Source organism: Notechis scutatus, chromosome 1 (assembly GCF_049901735.1).
Source record: "Notechis scutatus isolate UNSWTSFEM ecotype Mainland chromosome 1, rNotScu1.2, whole genome shotgun sequence".
NCBI lineage: Eukaryota > Metazoa > Chordata > Lepidosauria > Squamata > Elapidae > Notechis > Notechis scutatus.
Genome location: NC_142009.1, coordinates 237,525,507 through 237,544,876, shown reverse-complemented (window position 1 = coordinate 237,544,876; position 19,370 = coordinate 237,525,507). Strand labels below are relative to the sequence as shown.

At 39.6% G+C, this 19,370-nt stretch overlaps 1 protein-coding gene across 12 annotated transcripts in view; it reads right to left on the bottom strand.

Moving 5' to 3' along the window:
* The window catches only part of TSPAN4 (tetraspanin 4), a 797,106-nt gene that overhangs the window by 15,817 nt on the left and 761,919 nt on the right, over nucleotides 1-19,370 (bottom strand). The window lies entirely within an intron of this gene.

Genomic DNA, 19,370 nt, shown 5'->3' with positions numbered 1-19,370 from the left:
CAAGGTACCCAAAGGCCAGACAAGGAATAATGGATGGAAACTGATCAAGGAGAGATTCAACCTAGAAATAAGGATAAATTTCTGACAGTGAGAACAATTAACCAATGAAACAGCTTGCCTTTGGAAGTTGTGGGAGCTTCATCACTGGAGGCTTTGAAGAAGAGATTGGACTGCCATTTGTCAGAAATGGTGTTGGGTCTCCTGCTTGGCTGGGGGGGGTTGGACTAGATGACCTACAAGATCCCTTCCAACTCTATTAATCTGTAACTGCATTGTCCTGGGGTCATGTGACCACCATTTATAACCTTCTTAGCTGCTTTTTGACAAGCAAAGTCAATGTGGGAAGCCAGATTCGCTTAGCAACTACATGATTCACTTAACAACTGCAATGTTTCGCCTAACAACTGTGACAAAAAAGGCCTTGCTTAGCAATTGATATTTTGGGCTCAGTTGCATTATAATTCAAGGGCTGTACAAAGAAAAACAAGTATCTGAACAATATATTTTCCTAACTTCCCTATTCAATTTTCCAATATTAAAAATGGTGACTGAAAATAATATTACCTAGTTATTATAAAGGCTTCCAGTTAGTTTGTCCATCAAAAAGTGTTTTGTTTTTCTATACAGACATCATTATTTAGTATTTACTGGAAATTTAATGAGATAGTATCTGTTTTTTTTATTACTATCTGTATCCTTTATCTAGGTATTATTTTGGCTAAAAATCTATTCAAAAATCAATTTTAAATAGATCTAAACATTGTTAGAATCTTATTATTGCTTACTTTTGTGGCAAAACTGCTTTCTTCTGTTTTGTTTGTTTAATAATTCCACATTATTATAAGGAGAAAAAATTTCAAAAAAGGGTGTGTAGAATAGCTTGATATTATGAAAGTTTTAACCATACAGTAGAATTGAATTTATTATTCTTTCCAGTTTATTTTTAATTTTGGAAATATTTCTTCAGAGAAAAAACAGTTTGTGATGAATTATGATTTCCAGTGTAAGCAGTAGTGGGATTCATTTTTTCCCCCTACCAATTCTGTGGGCATGGCTTGGTGGGTGTGGCAGGGGAAGTATACTGTAAAATCTCCAGTCAGAGGTGGTATTTGCCGGTTCTCCAAACTACTCAAAATTTCCACTACCGGTTCTCCAGAACTGGTCAGAACCTGCTGAATACCACCTCTGAGTGTAAGGTTTTTTTTATGGAACAACTGAAAATCAGTGGTCATTTTTCACACAGTAAATATTTAGAACCTGTAAAATGCCCTAGTCTTAAAGAACTGAGAAGAGGGACTATGAATGGTGATAATATTTTTTCAGTATGGTAAGATGTTGTCTTGCTATGATATTACTACAGGGCAAATGTATTTATGAAGGCACTTGTTTAATAACTGCCTTGGATAGCAACTGTAGTTACAACGGTGATAAAACAGTTGCATCTCAATCAATGCTTGCATTTACAATCTTTACAGCATCCTTCTCTCTGTCCTATGCTCACCATTACATACACTTAATACATGTCATTCTGTGTCTGACCTGTCCCCCCCACCAAACCCTTTGCAGAGTGGAGAGATTGCCTAAACAGGCCATTTTCCTGAGCTTCTTTTCTCAGCAGTGCAGTGGTGTCCCTAAAAAGTGCTAACTGCAAGATAACAAGCTCAATTCTGTGACCTTAATTGGTTGATTAGAAAGCTTGGTGGGCTCTCAGCTGTTGCCTGTAATTGACAAGACCCCTAATCAATTTCATACTAAAGGAGTTTGTTTGCTTCCTAGGCGACTCAGAGCTCACACCTGTAAATGCAGTGGGCAAACAGCCATCGCCGGTGCATTCATTTCAATGTATATTCCTTATTGTGTGTCTGCTTACTCTCTGATGACTTCCTCTCCAATGAAACTAATTACAAACATTATTTCCCTTCTTGCTAATTATCCCAGTGCTGGGGTGAGTGTTCCAAAGGAGAAGAGGGCAGTGGATAAATATATAGGGGTTATAAAATTTGCCCTTTTACCAGGCTTTTCCATGAATCAATTTTTTCTACTCTTTGAGTTTGCCCTGTTGTTTGGATTGTATCCTTCTGATACCCTAAAGCAAAGAAAGCTGAAGTAAAATTAGAAGCTGTGGTCATGTCATTTTTCACTTAGAGGCCACTTTGCTTAGTGACTGAGTAGCTGGTCCGAATTGAGATACACACACACACACACACACACACACACACACACATGGTATTCAGCTTTGTTCGAGTATTTTCCCACGTCATTATAGTTGTGCTTTTAAAGTTGTAGCAACGTTTCGGCAGAATCTCATCTGCCATCATCAGGCTTCTGTATTGTGTTCGTCTACAGAAGCCTGATGATGGCAGATGAGATTCTGTCAAAATGTTGCTACAACTTTAAAAGCACAACTATAATGACGTGGGAAAATACCCGAACAAAGCTGAATACCATACATGTAAGTACCCATGTAAGTACCCACGAAAACTTAAGAAACACACACACACACACACACTGTATATATATATATATCCATTTTAGAACAGTATCAGAAAATATTGCCTTTACTCACCATCATTTTCATGGAAACAATCATCTGAAATTACTGTGCTAATTGCACTGGGGCCCACAGAACAAACTTTAAAAAGATGTAGTAGGGAGAAAAGAAGTAATGAACCAAGGCATTGGACAAGTATAGATGTGTAATAGTGGTGAATATCTGTAACTTGTGCGTAGGATGAGGGTGGAAGTTCATTCTGCCAGCTTGTGGGGTGCTTTCTGAATGTTTCGTTACCAGGCTAGGTAACATTTTCATTGGAATTTAGGGAATTCCCTAAATTCCGCTGACGATGTTACATGGCCTGGTAATGAAATGTTCAGAAACCACCCTGCAAGCTGGGAGACAAATCCCCACCCTCAAGTATACAGTAGATATGTTAGTTAAAAATTGGCTACAATACTGACACACAATTGTTGTGCAAAGTAATATGTGATGGGCAGATCCAGGATGGGAAAAAAAATCTAGGAAACTGCAAAAAACAACAACAAAAGTGTTGTTTTTCTTTGGTGAATTCTGCTGCCTTTCTATCATAACTATAAACTTTTAAAGTTCTCTTACCAAAGCTGAAACATTGCTCTACTTAACATAGTTGCTTTAACTTGTTTCATTTTGCAGTTAAGTTCTAATAACAACAAATCAACTTTTATAAATTGTCCGAAGGGTCCAGAGGAATATTTTATTAACTGCAATATATCTTAAAAGACTTTCACATTTTATCATAATAGACTGCTTTACCATACATTTCTGTTCAATAGGGAACCACTGATTACAATTTATATAAATCAAAATCAGTGGCAGTAAGTGAAAACTGTGGAGAGGCCCTTACCTAAGGTAGAGGTGATCAGCAGGTAACCTGAAATATATATCTTTCATGGGTAGATTTAAACTTGTTTGTCAAGAGGGGATGAAAATTATGCCCGGGGAGCATTTTCTAATAGAGAAAAAGATGAATGGACTGATGCTGCCTCAACTCTCATGATTCCTTTGTCTTCCATTGGCGAAACAAAGAGCCACATCAACATTGTTTGGCAGCAGACCTCATCCTCCTATCAAGCTGCATTTAGAAGGTGGTGCTAGTGAATATGAGACACTTTGGTTGTCCCATATGGCAGTGGTGGTATTCAGCTGGTTCACACCGGTTTGGGTGAACTGTTAGCAAGGATTTGGCGTGGGTCGCCAAACTGGTAGTAACTTCTGGCTGGCCATGCCCCTGACCCAGTTGCCCAGTCACTGCTTGCTCGCTTGCCCCACCCACCTGATGCTTGCTCACCCCACCCACCTGACGCTCGCCCCGCCCAGTCACTCCTCACCTTCTACGTGGCACACTGGGTCCTCATGGCTTGCCTTTATCTTGCCTTCCCACATGGTGCCTGTGCACCAACTGAGCAGCCCTGATCTGACTGCTCACAGGTAAGCCTGTGAGTCGTGCTAGCCTCCCCCCACTGTTCCTGGATCTTACCAGGCCCTATATGGTTCTGTTGTGCCTCCGAGGTTTGAACCTGGTCAGTCAGTAGATGTAGGCTCGAGTGATGAGGAAGATCTGGCATTGAGATTCGAGCCTGCATTATTGAGCGACATTGAAGGGAGTCAAGAGGAAGAAGAGGACTTGGCTCTGAGATATGAGCCTGATTTACTGGAAGTTTCAGAGTCATCTTCCTCCCCTGAATCTCCCCCCCTGATTGAACCTCAGGTGTTGTTAACAGACAATCAGGAGAGCGTGCCGGAGTCATTAGTTGAAGAACAAACCGAGCAATGTTGGATAGACGCACGGCAAAGACGTAAGCAGAAACGGGCCATCCAACGGACACAGAAAAGAGACTGACACGCCCCTTAGGGAATATAAGGAAGCGTGCTAGCCCTGAATCCCTGTTCGAAGCAAGGTGTCATTTCGGTTGGTGTTAGGTCTGATACACTCTGGCTGCAGCGTCTTGATTTATGATTAGTTCGGACTTGCCAGACAGATTCCAGGAAGACTGCCAAGGACTGTGTAAACAGAAGCAGTTAACTCTGCCGTGTCTGAGACTGTCTGTTTGAGCATTTGTATTTTGGAACTTTGGACTCTCACCTGTGGATACAGGTGAGACAGAACATGGTTCCATCTAGGCTCCACTGTTATTCATTAGCTGCATGAATCTAGTAAGCTTTAGGATGGATGAGGGAAAATAAGCAAGGATGGGATCAAGATGAGTTTGACATGAGAGGTCCTCAGTGCTGTCTCAACACTGATGAGGCTACCTAGTTTGGGTAATGAAACATCTGCAAGAAAACCACCGAGCATCAAAGACTCCTCATTTCAACTCTTAGCCACAAATGTTCTCCTTTATTTGTAATTTTAACATTTGGAGCCTTGAGTATAAGATACTTTTCCTGTCATGAATCTGGCCATTAAAATTTCCTGACCAAATCCCCACTGTGAAGGCATTGTACAGAAATGATGTAAATGTCCACCCCACTCCCCACCCCTTTTGGCTTTCTCTTTCTCTCTGCATTCACAAGCGCATCTCTTCTGCCAGGCCCTTTGGTGCTAACTGATTTTAGCCTTCTGTTCAACTTTTTGCTGCCTGACACACTTGTCCGAGAAAAGTATGCAAAGTGGAAAAGGCCTTCGGATTGCTCCAGATCCCCCTTACAGAGACATGTCAATTTCCCTCAGCATGATAAGATGCCTCCTGGAGTGTATGGTTTTGTCCTAGCAAAGAGTTGTGGTGGGAGGCCAAGCCATGAGAAACATCCCGCTTTGCCAAAAGCAGCTTCTGCACACAACCTCTACAGGGGAGAGCAAGGAAGCATTTCAATCTCTGGCTTCATTTTGAAAGGAGGCTGTCATTGAAATCTCAGTGAAGTGAAGCTGCCTTAAAGAGCTGCATGATTCCAAGAGAAATTGAATAAATAAATTAAAAAGGAGTTTTCTTTGTAACATATTCCTCATTCTTTGCTGCATTGGAGATTACATAAGCAAAACTGGCGTACTCTTGTCCACACTTCTCATGAACATGAATGTACAATATATTATCAGATACTTATAGTGTTTTCTGTACTAATAGAGGTCATGTTCATCTAAGTAATGACAATTTCAGCCTTAGGTTCCATATTCTCTTAGACTTCGGGTACAGAGGTGGCATTCAGCAGGTTCTGACCAGTTCTGGAGAACTAGTAGTGGAAATTTTGAGTAGTTCAGAGAACCGGCAAATTCCACCTCTGAATGGAGATTTTACAGTATTTTTCCCCTGTCACGCCCATCAAGCGATGGTCACAGAAACGGTAGTAAAAAAAATTGAACCCCACCACTGTTCAGGTAGTCTACACCTATTGACCATTCGCTCGGCAACTGTTCAAACAATGCTGAAAAAAATAACATTATAGCTTATTTACAAACTTCTTAGCTTCCCTCAGACACATAATCGCCATTATATCCAGCACACTTCCTCCTATGCCTGACCTGTGTTTGTTTGTTTTATTCTACCATTGCAAGGCAGACAGAAGAATTGCAAGCAAATAAGCTGTTTACTCTTCTATACATTGAAAGCAATGTTATTCAGCCAACAGCCTGGGGCTGGAAGTTGTGGGTGCTCTATGTAAACAGCTTACAGTATTCCCTTGAAATCCAATCTCTGTGTTTTACAAAGGGCAAGGGGGAAGCAAGCAGTTTCTGTAGGCAATCTCTCCTTTGCCTTGACATTTTTCTGCTGCTGGTGTGATCACATTGCTTTCTATATGTACGAAGAGCAGTTTATTCTCTTGAAATTTCTCTCTGATCTCTCTGCTCTGCCGAGGATGAGGGGGAAAGGTCAGGCAAAGGAGAGGTGGTCTACAGAAACTGCTTCCCCCTCCCTGCCTACCAAGGAGAGAGATTGGAGAGAATGAAATGTCAAGAGAGTAAGTTGTTTTGTGTTGTGTGCCCATGACTCCCCGCCCTAGGCTGCTGTCATGTTCACATTACTTTTGATCTATTTGTCTGATTTCCTGTCTCGGGTTCTCTTTGTGCAAAGTTGTCCTACTTCTTTCATCAAATGTTATGTATATGGAAGGAGTGGTGGAAAAAATCAAGATAACGTTGTCTTTTACTTACAGCCGTTCTATATTTTCCACAGTACCTTCCTTTTTATTCTTTAAAGCTATCAGCTAAGAAAGAAAGCTGAAAAAGATTGTATTGTATTGTGTTCTGTTCTGTTCTGCTCTAGTCTAGTCTATTCTTCTCTTACCCTACCCTACCCTATCTTACTCTACCCTACCTTAGTCTTATCTGCTCTGTTTTTTAATTACTATTTGTTTTATCTCTATGGATTTAAGGCAGTTGACAAATATAATTAAATAAATTCCAACGTCAGACTGAATTTCTACCAGCATAAAAGAAGAAGAAAAAACTTCTGTACCTTTTTGAGGCAAAGATGGCTGCTGTTTAAACATGAATAAGACTAATTGCCAGTCTTTTTGTAATTTTATTTCCAGGTCTCTCCCTCTCTCCCCCCACACTATTTAGGCAGTATTTCCTTACAGCTATTATTATTATTGCCCATCCCAGTAGGAGTGTGTGGGGGTGTTAGGCTTAATTGTTGCTAGGGTTGTTATGGGGGTGTACAGTTGGGATTACACATTGTTGCTGAACTCCTCAGCGACTGTTCTGGTACCTGTCTTTGGGCCCCAAGCTCTCATTTCAGGCCCCGCTGTCTCAACTTGGGACATGCACTTTGCCTTCCTTAGTCACCAACATCCTAGGGAGAAATTATTTTATGCTGTAAAAAAAAACAACCTGCCTAGGCAGCATCTTAATATCGGTAAATAAACATTACTGACCTTTCTGGTGATTGCTTCTTTCCTCCCACTAATAAGGGAGAAGAAGCGATAGAGAAAGAACAAAATATCCAATTGTTTTCCCCTGGGTGAGACTTCTAATTTCATGCCTTGATAATCATTTTCTACCGATAGTGCAGAACTGGAAATTGAATGTAAATACAGAGCCCCTAATCTAGAAAGTCATTTACAGGAGCCCCACTACTTTCTGAGGAAAAGATGTGATTGAATAGAGTACCAAGAGGACACCTTAATATTGCAGTGGGATATTATTAAGCCCATGAGTTCACCATACAGATGGGAAATGGCTAGAATCACATTTTAGAATGGAGGATGAAATGAAGTCCTAGCCATGGGAAAGTACCAAATGCATATTCTGAAAAAAAGAGAGGCTAAATTAAAGATCTACTGTAACTTTCATATTTTAAACAAATTTAACCATATAGTTTGAAAGTCTTTTTCTTTGCCAATATTGACAGACAACAAACCATTACCACAAATGAGGCATGGGTTTCTTTCAGTGTTATACAACAAATCTTCTAAGAATTCTTCTCATGCCAAAAAAATCCATATAATTTTTAGAATGTTAATTATAATACTATACTAGAAAAATGTAATACAAACTAAATGTAAAAGAATAGGAAGATGAAGTAAAGACTACAAGAAAGAGAGAAGAAATTAAGAATAAAGAGAAAGTAAATATATAAAGAAGCAACTTTTAATCTTCATCACAATGTGTAAACAAAATGATTGACCATTCACCCTCTTCTAAAATTGCAAATTTATTTCTTCATCCTATATCCCATCTCTTATCTATAAACAAATCCATAAACCATTATCTTTTCAGTCCTGGTGTCATCAGAAATATGAAGTTGCCAGATGTAACAAAATATCCTGTTTTAACCCTGGTCAAATAAACCAACTTTATATTTCTTCTTTTTTACTTCTAATAAGTCTTAATCTTTAGTTGATTCAAACACTGTTGCTGGATTTATATTTCTCTTCTTCTGTGCTCCATCACACAGAGCTTTTTAAGGCTTTAACTACCCTTATTAGTTAATCCAACAGAAAACATTTATCTGGGTCATTCTCTTAGTTTTTCCTTTGTATTTCCCTTTAAAATTTTAAAGCCTCAGCCAGTTTCTTTTGTAGAGTTAATGAAACATCATTTTCTAATCTTGGTTTATCAATTGTAAATCCAATTTTGATACCATCTCTTTCTTGTCAGATAAAATTTATTCTACATTTGTCATTTCTTCAATAATATCATTTGAGCATAACCAATCAGCAGACATCATAATCTATCAGCAGACATACTGACATTGTTGATACTGTGGACTCTTAGTCTATTTATAACTTTCTAAGATCTGAATCTTATTTTGTTTTTTTCCTATTTATTTCAAATTCTTTAAATTGTTTGGGTTATGATTAAGATATTCTTTCATTCAGGAATGAAAGCAGATTCGTCTAGCATTTTTAAATTTGTTGTTCTGAAGATCTGTAATAGCTTAGAAGTAAATAACATGCAATTTCTAAAAGTGATTGGAAAGTGAGGTTTGCAAACCTACTGTTCTTCAAATGTTTCCACCACAGTTGTGAGCAAGATAGCTAATTCCACTGTCTTCTGGGACTCAAACCTGCAGAAAACTACTGTCTTTCAGTTTCCTCACAAGAAGCAATTGTCTGAAGTACGTGTGGGTCTTTTCCTTATCCAGAGAGGTTCCAAGGAACTGGTCTATGCCAGGTTATCAGCTCTACTTTTGCAGAACCATTTTCGTTTTCTGTACTTTCCCCGGAAGTGCATAGTTTTTGATGTCTCAAATTCATATTTTTTCATTGTGTAACTAAGACAAATCTCACAGGATGACTTTACCAAAGTCAATGCCTTCTAAATTGATTTAAAATAATGTGATGAAATAAACATAAGAAGTCTTTTAAAATGTAAATAATCTTGGACAGAAATTTGAAATGGGATAATTTCAAGTTTATGGTTGAGAAAAGCTTCTATAAATTCTTATTGTGACATAAGCAAAGGAATCAGGACATAGCCTAAAGCCTCAATCGCTATAATTTTCTAGTTTTTTACAATGGCCCATAGTACCAAATCTGATTTATTCGAATTTCTACAACATAGTAATGTAATGAGAAACAACACCATACAGGTGTATGACTGTAACATCGGTCTACAGCTCCTTAATCCTGCCTCATATTTTCCCAGAACAGCACAACCACTTTAAATTCTGAAACATTTTTTGGTAGATTATAGTCTAAGTGCTGCATAACCAGAGTGATTATGAAATGTACTATTATGTAAACTAAGGAAGGGAAAGAAAGAATATACACTATATGGCATACCAATATATCCATCCAATATGCGCTGAGACCTACAGACAAGAAAGTTTCAAAGTCTACATATAAGTAAGCATAATAGCTAAGCTTATGGGGGAAATCAATCAATCTCTTTTATCCAACAACAGTTTAAGTTAATGAGGTAAAGGGTTTTTTTTTTTTGCTTCTGCATAAATATGAAATGATTTCTGAATTGAAATTAAAATATCATTTCAAAATTAAGGTGTCCAGAGACTCATTGAAGTACTAAAGATTTTCCCTCCAGTAAAATTTCCCACAGTATGTTGTTAAATGTGCTAGTCACTTCAAGAAAAAAAATTGATATCTTATAATGTCCCATTTAGTTACAACAAACAGCACCAGTTATCTGCAGAATTTTATTTCATGTGGTAAATATAAGGATTTTCACAAAGAAAAACCAGCATTTATTAGCCTAAAGACAACCAACCATTTATTAACATAAAAACAATCACATTACATTTTTTGCATTATTGTCTTACAGATAATGATGATAGGCTTTTCTTAAAATAATAATGTGTTTCTGGCATTCCACCAGTAACGCAAATAATAATATATCAATCATCTCCAGAATGTTTGTAGAAGTTCAGTATTTTTAAACATTATCTTAAATGTCTTTCAAAATGGGGAAAATATTTGGATGATAAATGAAAAATTAAAAGTGATCAGCCTTTAGTTATATTAGGTTATTAAAATTTGCAGGACCCTATTTTATAGTTCTGGCTTTTCTATGGTTGTTCAAATAACATGTTTATATCTATGAAAAATAAATATGGAACAAGAAATGAAAGCAGGTGACTTAAAATGAAAACCAGATTTCAGAAATTATGCAAGAAAACAAGCTCATCCTTTCCATTAAAAATATTTTAAAATTAATTTATTTGTTGATGATATCCAATGCATTTTATTTTGTAAAGCCATACAATTTTATTATTGTATTTGATAAACAATATTTGCTGCAAGCAAGTGGCACGTTTAATTATTGTCCGTATCTTTATTCATTATGGGGAGTGCATTAATTTAACACCTTAGAAGATAAATGGTTAGAATGGTTTATGGGATCCCTTCATAAGACACACACGTTGCTAAATATAAATACCAGTGCACAGTCAATTGGAGTGTATATTATCAAATCAGAAATCTCTTCCAGATGATACAGGAAGCAAACTTGGAGCATCTATAGCAATGGCAAAACTTGGTATACATACACAACAGAAGCTTAACCACAGCTCTCTTAAATATGCTCACACAAATGGAGTGCGTGTTCATACGCTTGCCCGTTGCTCACACAAATGGACATGCACACACACGCTCACCCGCCATTTCCATGGCCCAGTTTGGAACAGTTTATGGCCTGGTAGTGGGCAGCAGCCCAGGGATTGGGCACCCCTTGCTCTATCTGGCTGTACACATTATCCTCCCCTAATTAGTAAATATATTACAGATAGTCCTCTACTTACGACCACAATTGAGCCCCAAATTTAGGTTGCTAAGTGAGAAATTTGTTAAATGAGTTTTGCCCCATTTTACAACTTCTCTTGCCACATTTCTTAAGTGAATCACTGCAGCTGTTAAGTTAGTGATACGGTTCTTAAATGAATCCGGTTTCCCCATTGACTTTGCTTGTCAGAAGGTTGCAAAAGGGGATCACGTGTCCCCAGAATATTGCAACCATCATAAATATGAGTCCGCTGCCAAGCATCCAAATTTTGATCATGTGACCATGGAGATGCAGTCATAAGTACTACAAAAAACAGTCATAAGTATGAAAAGTATGAAAGTCACTTTTTTTCAGTGCCGGTGTAACTTCGAACTATCACTAAGCAAATTGTTGTAAGTCGAGGATTACCTGTATTTTTTAATCTTAGAATAGAATAGAATACTTTTATTGGCCAAGTGTGATTGGATACACAAGGAATTTGTCTTGGTGTAAATACTCTCCGTATACATAAAAGAAAAGATACATTCATCAGGAGTTGAGAATCATAAGGTACGACACTTAATCTTGGTCTTACAGTAAAAGGTTTGTGCTTTGATCTGTGTGTTTAACCAATAATACCAAGTAAAACAGAGTGTTGGGTTTTTTTTCCAACATTGTTTAGATCAAACCACCATCACATATGTAAAAGAAGCAATGCCATGGTATTTATTAACAAACCGTATCATTTTTCTGTGCAACTTCAGGCTTTAATCTGATCAAAGCTGTTTCAACTCCAAACTTAGACTGAATCGCTAACTGAATATCAAAACATGAAGTCAATACATGTGGGTTTTGTTTTTTTTTTATTAAAAAAAGGCTGTAAATTAAGGTGAACGGCTGCCCTGAATGAGTGACAACAGCTTTGTTCTCAGGAGAGATCATTAGTCTATTGTCAAGTTTGGCATATCAAAACATACAAGGTGAAGCCACACTACGTATCAGTTAAACACCAGGCAACTTGTTATGTCAAAAGAACAAGAGCAAAACACAACAACCCATGATAAATATGTCAATAAAAAGAACACTCCAATTAACCTTCATAAAGGGACCATGAGGCAAAAGCAAATGAACAGGGTGAATCATAATGTCTATTGTTAAACCTAATGACCACTGTATGATTTTAAATCGAGCAGAACAAAAATAGTAACGGTATAATTCTTTGCAGGAATTGTAAGCTGGCAAAGGAGGAACTGTTGGGTTATGGAGAGATGAAAGATTTGGCCATATGCCCGCAGAGCCATTCAGTGGAACAAACTCAGGAGAATAACTTTTGTAACTATTATTTGTATTATTCATCTAGCTACTGTAATTTGGAAGGAAATGAGTACTAAAATTGCCTCAATCATCTTTTACTGCAGATCTACAAAGTGTAAATTAACTCAGGTCTATTGCGATCAGGGTAAACAGTGACATTTGCAAGTCTTTGTGTTTCTACTTTCTCCCCCTAAATTACTGGTCTCTTCCATATAGATTTCACCAGGAATCTAATCAGTACTGCCCATCTCCCTTGGTGTCAATTCAGATGTGTTGCTATACCTGGATGCAGTGGTGCATTATGTGCCAGCACACACAAAAATGATGGCTTTTGTGTAGTAGGGCTCAAAGGAGCCAGGGGTATAATTTAGGAATGTATTATGACAAGGTGACTGGATAAGATAGCTGTGGCTTCACAATGACAAGAAGCTTCAAGTCAAGGTCGTTTGTGGAAATGTCGTTAAAACCATCACAAGGGTTGCAGAAGTGTCCCTACTTTATCTCTTTCACTCCTACTTCAGCAAGATTCATATTTGTATTCTATCCCCTTTGCTCCCAATTGGGGAAGATGACAAAAGTGATTGGTTTAAGGGAAAGAAAAATGGCAAAGTCCTATCTTTATAGAACAAAGTCATGTGTTAAAAGATAGTATTCACATTTTCTATTATGATAAATATTGAAATAGGAGGAATGAACAGATCGCTGCCATATCCCCTGAAGTTACTTTCAACCCAGCTGCCCCTTTAAAATAATTTTAAAATGTAGCCCTTGGTTTTATATATATATATAAATATATATAAAGGGTTGCCCTCTGCTATACACACTTACCTATTAATTAATCCCACTGAAAGTAAGTCCAATTATTTATTTCTTCCATCAACCCTGGATTCAAAAAAGCAATTAATGCTAAGAGCACGATAGAAATTGTCTCAAAGTCAGTAAGGTCATTTACAATGGAGCAAATAAGAGAACTGGGCCACTCCACGATATACAGTAACTGTATGGCTGGTAGCTATGTACACCTGATTATTATTATTTTTTTGGTCAAAAGTTGGTTTCTTTTCCCAAACTATATAAAATGGGAAAAGAGTGCAACATAAAAACCACAAGTTTAACTGCCTCCAAGGCAAAGCCATAGCATCCCTTTTTGAGATTCTATCTGGGCATCAGTGCATAATAGCAGCCCATGAAATGCATGCTCAACCTGCATTTGTCTCATATTTCAGATTCAGATCTCTCTCCTGCAAGGGACCCTGTGAATCAACAAGATGAAATTCACACTTATAATGTGAGCTGACACAGTGTCCTTACAGAGGGGAGAAAAAGAAAAGCTCTGGAGATTCCAAATGCATACCAAAATCACTTGGGGGCTCTTTCCCCCAGAGACATAGCACTCCAAACTGCTACTTTGAAAGCAAATAAAACTAAACATAAGGCTACCATAAGAAGGAAATCAAATCTCCACAGATGTTTTTCCCACCAGGGCGTTATCAGGAGCTAAGCCTAGTCCAAGTATGCTGGTGCAGTTCAGGGACTTCTGCCTTCTCTGCCTTTTAGAACAGTGGTTCCCAAACTTTTTCAGTCCACCTCCCCCTTGGTGCTACAAACTCATCCTCGGTGCCCCCCACCCAGGGGTGGGATTCAAATTTCTGTCGGTGTGGCCTAATTTGAGGGTGTAGCTTGCTGGTCACGTGACTGGGTGGGTGTGGCTTGCTGGTCACGTGACTGGGTGGGCATGGCTTGGTGGTCACATGACCGGATAGGTGTGGTTTGGTGGGCATGTGACTGGGTGGGCGTGGCCAGGTGACTGGTAAACCAAATACAAGTGGCCCTCACTTAATGGCCGGTTGTTTAGCAAGTGTTCTAATTTATGACTGGCCTCCCCAGAGCAACTTGACCTGTTTTTGGAGTTCTGACAGGCATGCACACACATACACACATATACCCTTCCAACCCTGCTGGAGCAGATCATTGGACTAGAATCGGCAAAGCATCTCTGATTAGATTCTAGTAGTGAATAAAACTGTTGATTTGTTTTATTTGTATTTCTTTATTTTATGTTGCTGAATTACATTGACAATTACATTGTGGCCCTTCTTGTGCATAGCCCAGAAGCTATTGTTATTTTTTGCAGCAAAAATTACCGACCTCTGGCTTTGCTCTACTTTTCAAATGTGCCGGCACTGCTGTGTTCAAGGCGCCGCCCCCGCAGGCATGTCAGGAAACATCGACTCCAGAGCCAGCGCCTCAATGGGTAAACCTGCAGGGCTGGCCGGTGCCTCGAACACCCCCCTGCCGCCTCTTAGCTAGCCCCCTTGGGGAAGCTAAGAGGTGGCAGGGGGGCAGTGCGTCGAACGCAGCGGCACATATGGGGTGTTACTACAGTCAATGGGTGAACCTGCAGGGCCGGCGCGTCAAACTCCCCCCTGCCGCCTCTTAGCATCCCCAAGGGGGCCAGCAGAGGGGCACTAAGAGGCGGCAGGGAGGCGGCACATTGAACATGGCCACTGCGGCACGTAACGTGCCACCGCTTCTGCATTGAAGGCACTGGCTCCGGAGTAGTGCTACAGTCAATGGGCGAACCTGCAGGACCGACGCCTCAAATGCCCCCTGTCACCTCTTAGCGCCCCCCTGCCAGCCCCCTTGCCTCTTAGCGTGCCTCTAAGGCATCCCACCGCCCCCAGGGGGAGGTACCGCCCACTTTGGAAACCACTATTTTAGAACATAGAATATCAGAGTTGGAAGGGACCTTGCAGGTCTTCTAATCCAACACTTTGCTCAAGCTGGAGACCCTACACCATTTCGGACAAGTGGCTCAAGCCGGTTTCTTCTTAAACGCCTCCAGCGATGAAGCACCCACAACAGTGGTGGGATTCAAATTTTTTTTCTACCAGTTCTGTGGGCATGGCTTGGTAGGTATGGCTAGGTGGGCATGGCCATGTGACTGGGTGGGCGTGGCTTTCTCTCTTTTTTTGCTTTTTTGCAGCTCCACACATCCATTTTTTGGGCCTTCTGGGCCTCAGAAGAGCCTCTGGGGAGGGGCATTTTTGCTCCCAGAAGGCTCCCTTAGGGCCTCAGGAAGAAAAAAAAAACAGAGCATGGGAGGGGCGCACAGCACCCCTCCATGCTCCATTTTGGGACCTTCCTGGCCTCAGAAGAGCTTCTGGGGGGTGTTTTTGTTCCCAGGAGGCTCCTCTGGGAGCTCAGGAAGGCAAAAAATGGAGGGGAGGACTGAGCCCCTCTCTCCATTTTTTGCCTTCCTGGTCCTCAGCAAGGGGAATCCCAGCACAGATGATTGTATGAACAGCTGATTGTCAGAAGGGAAAAAAAGAAAGAAATACCTTAAGGGGTGAGTGTCAGGCGGGCAGGGTGAGCGAGCATCGGGTGGGTGGGGCAAGTGAGCCAGCGGTGACTGGGTGACCTGGTCGGGGGCATGGCCAGCCAGAAGTTAGTACTGGTTTGGCGACCCATGCCAAATCTTTCTTACCGGTTTCCCCGATCTGGTGCGAACTGGCTGAATACCACCACTGACCCACAACCTTTGAAGGCAAGCTTTTCCACTGGTTGATTGTTGTCACTGTCAGGAAATTTCTCCTTAGTTCTAGTTGGTTCTCTCTTTGATTAGTTTCCATCCATTGTTTCTTGTCTGGCCTTCAGGTGCCTTGGAAAATAGCTTGACCCCTTCCTCTCTGTGGCAGCCTTTCAAATATTGGAACACTGCTATCATATCTCCCCTGGCCCTTCTTTAGCCAGATACAATTCCTGCAACCATTCATCATATATTTTAGTCTCCAGGCCCTTAATCTTCTTTGAAAAAAGTGCAGAGAGAACAGTAAAGTCTCAACATCTTTTTTATAATGTAGTGACTAAAACTGGATGCAGTATTCCAGGTGTGGCCTTACTAACAGTTTGTAAAGCAGTACTGGTACTTAATGTGATCTTGATTCTATCCCTCTGTTAATGCATCTTAGGATTGCATTGGTTTTTTTGGCTGCTGCTGCATTCTGTTGGTTCTTATTTAAATGATTGTCCACTAGGACCTCAAGATCCCTCTCACAGTTACTGTTTTTGAGATAGATTTCACCAAATCTGTACCTATATTTTTGCTTTTTCTTTCCTAAGTATAAGATCTTACTTTTTTCTACATTGAATTTCATTTTGGGTTTTTGAGCCCATCATTTGGGGTGTTGGCTATTCCTGCCAGCTTAATATCATCTGCTAATTTGATTAGTTCCCCTATTTTCCCTCATCTAAATCTTTTATGAAGATATTGAAGAGGACTAGGCCTAAAACAGACCTTGGGGTACTTCACTACTTACTTTCCTTCATGTAAATGTAGTTCCATTAAGGACTATACATTGTGTGGTATTTGTCAGCCCGTTACAAATCATCTGGTGTTGATGCTGTTTATCCCATATTTTTCTAGCTTACCAAGAAGGAGGTTGTGGTCTAATTTGTCAAATGCCTTACTGAAATCCAAATCCGTTGCATTTTGCTTTTGCAGAGGTGCACTACATGTGGGGTGCCTATTAATCATTGGCAGAAAGAAGAGGGGGTCGGGAGAGGAAGACAAGGATTTGCATTAAAAGCCGCACATCCTCTTATAGGCAGGGTAAATTAACGGAAAGGTAGCTAAATGTTTTGTGACTAAGTTCCACAGAAACATGTATTTTTCTAATTAACAAGTTTTTAATCTTCCAATACCCTGGGTTTGTGTTACTAAGCCAGAGGTAAAAGATATACTGTGTAACTATGCTGTGGCAATAAGGGCATTTTCCAGAATTCATCATCATCTATAGATATTTGTTGGAACTTAGATGGAACAATTCATGAAGAATATTTCTCTGTTAGAATAAAGCTTTAATGAAGTTATGATCGTCATGCCTTTTGAAAAGTGTATATTTGGCCATAACAAATGAAATACAGATAAGTTGGAACTGATTAGGGGTCACATTAGAAACAGAACAATACATCTTAGTTTGTTCACTTAGAGATGCCAAAGTTCATTAGAAAAACGGAGCCATCCAAGAGGACCAGTAGGCAAACAGATTCGTATGTGATCATCACTTGTGGTAGCAAATTAAAAATGATGAGCGCCATCTGGGAAAGCTGGCAGGAAAGAAAAAACATAATGGACAGCTGCTTTCTCCCAATAATGAACACCTTTTAGATATCAGATGTTCAGCCAAGACAGCACACGCAACATGCTATGACATTAAACATGGCTCAGACAAAAGGATCATTGCTTAGTTTTGCTCCTGATATATCTTGGATATATCCTCCCCCACCCCCTTGCTAATATGTTTGAAGAAAACATGAACAGCAATCTACACAGATCTCCTAAACAAATTACCACTTTATAATACTAGTCAAGGGAATTGGATTTTTCTATTGCTTCTAACAGTTTCCATTGCTTATTCTTCCATATAACAAATTTAAAAGCCACTCAAACTTCTGAAAAGACTCATTGCACAAAACCTCCCCACAAAATTTACCATAAAAATATAAAAGCCATTGAAACAGGCTACACATTGATCTAATCTAGTAGTCTGGTTTCACAAGGTCAAAGAAATGTCTAAACAGGACATGATTATAAAAGGTTAGAAAGCTAGGGTTGTGTAGTTAAGGTGCTGGATTAAGTGCAGGAAGACCAAGACTCTACTCCATTCTCAACCACAGGTGGTTTTGGGGTGACTTTGGGACAATCAGTATTTCTCATCACAAACCACCTCATAGAATTGTTGTGGTGGAGAACACTTGGGGATGGGAGGCCTTGTAAACTACTTTGAGTTCCGAGAATAAAAAATTAAAGAAATGCAAGTAACCATCTTTTGTTAATATAACTCTTCTGAATGCTACCAGCATTGATGCTACTACATAAAGTAGAGAGACAATCAGCGGTCCAATTTCCCATTTTGAGGAAAGTGACAGATGCTCAGCTTCAAAAGATCCTGGAAGAATCAGATTATATAATTCTAAATCAGGGTTAAGTACTGAATGAGTACTAAAAGCTTGTACTATGGAAACCACATAATCCTGGGACATCATCAGGAGTACTTGTGGACGGGAGTAGATAATCTGTTTCACTCCACCTAGACCTATTAGTGGCTTTCTGATCACTGATCATGGTATCTTTCTGGATTAGCTTAGCGTGCTTGGGCGGGAGTGTTACTGTTTGTACTGTTTCCTCTCTGGCTGATCCCAGCTGATGTTGATAGAGGAGGAAGAAATCTAACCCTAAGCCTTTTAGTACCCCCTTTAATATCTAGGTGAAGCTGATGTGTGACATCATTCAATAGTATGGAGTGCAGTATCACTAATACTTTGTGATACTCTGTGATGTATCTCCATTCCCCAGCCAGACAAGCGGTTCCATTGTGGCCTCACTTAGTGCCTGGATGTTGTGATGAGCTGGATGAGGACCAATTACAGGATGAGGTAGTTCTGGGGTTTAGGATGTTGACAGTTGTAATCTTGAATTCTCAACAGGGTAGCACTCCCCCCCCCCCCACAAAACTGGTATACAACTTGCATCACGACAAGTTTTGTTCAATGGGGTGTACAGATTTCTGAAACCACTGATCACTGTCTGAAATTTCTATTCAGTAAAGCACTGGTATCTTCTATATTCCATTGCTGAATATCCCTCAGGTTCTTGAACAATTTAAGCACAATAGCAGACATAGCACGGCATTTTCATAGCTATTATTTAAACAGTAGTGGATCGATAATAAAATATTTGGGCAAATATGGATAATCTTATTCAGCAAATTAGTAGGAAATCTTAGTTTTTAGAATCACAGCACATATTTTCAAATTATTTGAAATGTATTTAAAATATGCTTATTTTCCTTTTCTGGATAAAAACCACTCCCGGGCTTTCTTAACTAGAAGCCCTTCTGCCGAATTTATAGTTTGATTCCA